The sequence below is a fragment of the Rhamphochromis sp. 'chilingali' genome, assembly GCF_963969265.1.
Source record: "Rhamphochromis sp. 'chilingali' genome assembly, chromosome: 19".
In the NCBI taxonomy this organism is placed as follows: Eukaryota; Metazoa; Chordata; class Actinopteri; order Cichliformes; family Cichlidae; genus Rhamphochromis; species Rhamphochromis sp. 'chilingali'.
The window spans coordinates 9,638,264-9,643,163 of record NC_137946.1 but is presented as its reverse complement, the minus strand read 5'-3'; the positions used below and the strand labels follow the sequence as shown (position 1 = coordinate 9,643,163).

The window sequence follows — 4,900 nt, the reverse complement described above, 5'->3', positions numbered from 1 at the left end:
TATTTTAACATTTCATCTAAAAGAGGGATTTTCAACCTATAAGAAAAATGTATTTGTCATGGTCCTGGGTCGGTGACCCAGCGCTTTTAGTTATCATTTTCTAGTTTATGATGATGATGATTATTATTGTTTGAGTTCTGTGTGTTATATTTTCGATCTGCCTCTGAGTCTGCATCTGAATCTGTCTGTTTAGTTCAATGTCTTGTCTGGTTCCATGTATCTGAGTTTCCTGTTTTATTGTGAAGGTCCGCGTCATATGCGAGTGTGATCAGTTTACGTTTCCCCTGTCCCGTCAGCCCAGATTCCTCCCAGCTGTGTTGCCCTCCTGTCTCATCCCCTGATTACTGGTGTGTGTATTTAAGCCCTGTGTGTTCTCCTGCCTGTTGCCGGTTCGTCTGTGTTCCTCCGTGTCAGTCTGTGTCAGTCTGTTACCCTGTGTTCCACGGAGTCCTGTTCCTCGTCTGCGTCTCTCTGCTATTCATCATCCGTTGTCATATGCTCCCAGGTCTGTTATTTTAGTTCTCCCAGTTTAGGTGTCTTTAGTTGTTTGTTATGCCCCACTGTTTGTTTGCCACTACACCTCTGTAAATAAAACCACCGGTATCTCATCCACTGCCTGCATCTTGGGTCCTCCTTCTAAATCCACACGGCTCGCCTCGGCAGCCGTGACAGTATTGGTCCAGCTAAGGATATTATATTATAATATTTTTTAAAATCAAAGTCTTTACCATGACGTGCCAAATGTCCACCCTGTTACAGGACATTCAATTTTCTATTAATAACTGTTTTGAATGCACAGTTATAGTAATATTTACATTTTCTAAAAGCTACAATGTCCCTTTTTAAAATCTGCAAGGAAATTTCAAGGAAGTATTTTAAACAAGCATTATATTGAAAGAAGACAGGTTCAGTTTTAAGACAGTGTAATTTCAAAAGATTGTTTTTAGATTCAAAGGGAATATTAAAAAAAATTGGCTCCATTTTTAAGTAACTTAATTTTGCTGATTCATTCCCTCCCAATAACCAAAGAGACATGCATTATGTTTGTTGATTTGATTTAATTAACAAAAGAAACACACAGGTAACAGGGTGGACAGGAGGTAACAGGGTGGACATAACATCAGTGACAAAAAATACCACCTTAAAGAAACTTCAAAAATCTACATGTAGCAGACATTCATCGTTTCTCAGATTTTCTCTCAGTTGTCTGTAGGCCCTATACTGCCATCGGATATTAAAGACGTGCCGCCTAAATCTGAGTAGTCCGTCATGAAATTCCCCTGCAAGTGCATCCTCTGTTGTCATGACAGTTGTCTTCACTGTAATTGTTGACTTTTTACCAGATACCTCTCCATCATTTAATTTTTCATTCTCGTCTAGAGACCACTTGGTAAAGGCTATCTCTGTGTTGTTAGGAGGTCTCAAGAGTGTGTGTGTTGTACTGAAACAGTCTTTGCACTCACCGTATGCACAGACTTTGGATTTAGCATCACACATTGTTGCATCTACCATCTCTTCAATGTGTTTTGTTGCTGACAGACCTTGGACATACAGGGCATTGGCCATGAACTGTAAGTTCTCATGTGTCCTGCACTGACAGGTTTCACGATCAGCTTCTGTGGGCACCACAACCCAAAATGGTCTTAAGGTGCAGAAACAAGAATATGAGACCTGATGCTCAGTTTCTGAAAGAAACTTATGGTGCAGATTCTTCAGTGAATCAGTTGGCAAACGTTTCTGTTTTTTTATTTTCTTTTGAGTTAGTTTGCTTTCGTCCTGTTGTCATCCGACTGACGTCATCTCTTAAGAAGAAGGCCTTTATTTTCTGCTTGCAATCAACTGGTAATCTATTGCTTTCCTTTCTTTCAAAGGTTATGAGCCCTCCATCTTGTCTTTGACCACGCTTTTTTGAAAAGCCTAGAGCTGTCTGTGCAGCCCTCTGTAGCCTGTATTTCTTTATAATTTTTCCTATTGTCGTTTTTGCAATAATTTGCCTCTCTCGTTCCTTTTTGGTGTTTTTGTATTTATTCCTGATTTCCTCAATGATTGATTCCTGCAGTAATAGTCTTTTCCTAATTGTGTTGCTAACTGTTTCATGACGCAGCAGTGCATCCACTTTAGAACGTGGGGATTTTTTTTCCCCACCCAAACGCTGGCACCTCTTCTTGTATTTTTCTTTTTTTCTCTTTTCCTTTTCCAACAAGGCCTTTAGCTCTTTAATTTCATTCTTGAGTCTCCTTCTTCCCTGTCTAATATTCCTTCGTCCAACAATGTATTGCCTACAACACAGGAAATATTGTCACAATTATTATATATATATGTTTAGATAAATGTTTAGATACAGTATAAGATAGACGTTGGATATTATATGTTTATAATGTATTAGGCAGGTAGACTCTCTCTCTCTCTCTCTCTCTCTCTCTCTCTCTCTCTCTCTCTCTCTCTCTCTCTCTCTTTTTTAGGGCAAAATCACGTTTTATCATTCAAATACAAAATCTACCTAATCAGCAAAGCATTGAACTGTCAACTCTTCTTCTAACCTTGAGGGTCCTGGTTGCGGGGCATTTTCTGGCTCTAGGGAATATTCTGGACTTAGGGGAGGAGTATTCATAGCCTCAAATTCTGTCCTGCCTTTGGCACTAGCCCTCTGCTTTCTTTTCCTTTCTCGCCACTGCTTTCTCTGTGCTCTCTTCTGTCGTTCACTGAGATCTGCCACTTTCTTTTTTTTCCCCTTCCTCTCTGTCCTTTCTCCACTTCTCTTTCTCTTTATTGAGATATATCTGTCTTCTCTCAGGGTCAGCATCACGACGTGCTCGGTAGCGCCGCTGCTTCTCCGCAGCAGACATTGGTGCCATTCCCTGAAAAATGTATACTATTCAAAATCTTCTAAAAGTATATATATACAGGTTAATAATAATTACCAATACACACTTGTATAAATAACCCTAAACACTAAACTTCTATCATCTTACGTCCCCCCTGTTACCATGTGTCCCCCCTGTTACAGTGCATAGCAATAACAGGGGTGACGGTATCAGGGGGGAGATTTTATGCTAAACTTAGCCATTACTACTAGTATGATGAACAACAAGCTAGTACATGGTGACCACTAAGAACCATTTTTAACATGTTTATTAGCCATATTATAAAAATTACAAAAAAAATTGTTTCCACTATTAATAAGCGTAACAGGTTGGACGTGTTATGCTTTGCCACATTACAAAATCTTGCTAAAACATTGAAAAAAGGGTTGATTAAAGAGTGGTACTTACTCGTCTTCTTCTTGAAAGTTTTCCCTCCAAAATATGTTACATCCGGGAGTGTCATGTGACTAAAAGAATAATCAGGTGATGTGTTCTATGGAATTCTTATCAGAGTAACAGGGGTGACAGTTGATTCAGGGACACAACATTTTTTAAAGATTTTAAGTATTAAACATGCATTAATAATAAAAAAGAACATTTGATGAGGAACATTAGAAATAAGACAATCCAGAAATGATGAAAAATCTAGATTTCTTTTTTTTTTTTTAAGTTATATTTGTAACTGAAGTCGAGCAAGCATGACTGGGGACATAGTACTTTAGTGACTTGTGCTAAAATAAAAGTAAATTACTTTTAATGTATTTATCCTGTGTATATATCAATGTGTTCTATGGTAGAGGGGGGTTAAACATACAAGAAAATGGTTTAGAAATAAGCATTAGACAAGTTTTACACTAAATATACCATATTATGTCATTAGGACTCAAATGGCACCGAATAGTAAGAATGCCTCTATTACAAAAAAGGATAAGGGCACAATGGTAAAGGGGAGAACTGCATCCAGGAAAGAAACAGCTCGATTAACTGTTGCTAACACAACTTTGGTTCTTTGCAAACATCGGCACACACCACTATGCTAATGCTAAGCTAGCCAAGAACCCAGACTGAAAGCTGAACAAATGTCAACCCCAGCAGCCAGACATTTTCTAAAGCAGAATCACTTTTTGTGCTGGTTTTCATCTTTGCTTTGTGGTCAGCTTTTGTATTCTACTAAGAGAAACATCTTAGTGTGTCCTCATTATGGATTTATGGTGGTGTGGGGGGTTGCAGCCTCAGGTTTATATTGTTAAATGGTGATTATGAGGCAGTTTATTTCAGCTATTTTACAGAATAACATGAAAATAATGTAACTAGTATTATAACAAATTACGTTTTCCTGGGAGTCTGCCAATGATTGCAACAAGGAGGAGAAATATTTCAAGACACATGAAAAAAAATTTCACCTGCAGCATGCACTTAATTTGCTTAAATCTAATTTCTTTATTGCTGCTTAGCAATGAAGGTTATTATCAAAATAGAGCCAATGAGAACCAATTGAGAATTGATTAGTGGTATCAGAAATGGAATCGGAATAGCTAAATTTTTATCAATTCCCATCCCTAGTCCCTACATTGCCACAGCCAGTACATAAGAATGCTTAATAAGTAGCAGAGCTTTGCCTACTGTTGTAACAGTGGTCTCTTCAGTTTCTTCAGTTCTAGGGTCATATGGTGGAGGGTCCCAGATTTAAGCTCTGTGGGAGTAACCCACCGAGAGGGACAATGGACCCCCTAATGATCTTGTACTCCTCTTTCAAACCATCTGTCCTCTCTGTCCAAAATGTGAACATTGGCATCCTTGAAAGAGTGACCTTTGTCCTTTAGATGCAGATGGACCACCGAGTCTTGTCCCGCAGAGGTGGCTCTTCTATGTTGTGCCATAAATTTGTGAAGTGGCTGTTTGGTCTCTCCAATGTAGAGGTCTGGGCATTCCTCGCTGTACTGTACAGCATACATCACAATGGTGTATGCTGTTGTCGTCATCTGTTGCTGATCTACAAGAGCATCATGCTGAAAATGATAAATAAACCCTCAATG

General features: G+C 38.7%; 1 long non-coding RNA gene across 1 annotated transcript; it reads right to left on the bottom strand.

Moving 5' to 3' along the window:
- Positions 1 to 1,790: 1,790 nt before the first annotated feature.
- On the bottom strand, positions 1,791 to 3,294 carry LOC308387398. Its single transcript, XR_013969940.1, has 3 exons — positions 3,273 to 3,294; positions 2,541 to 2,858; positions 1,791 to 2,279 (listed from the first exon to the last, which is right to left on the bottom strand). It is a non-coding gene; the product is annotated as an uncharacterized lncRNA (long non-coding RNA).
- Positions 3,295 to 4,900: the final 1,606 nt, after the last annotated feature.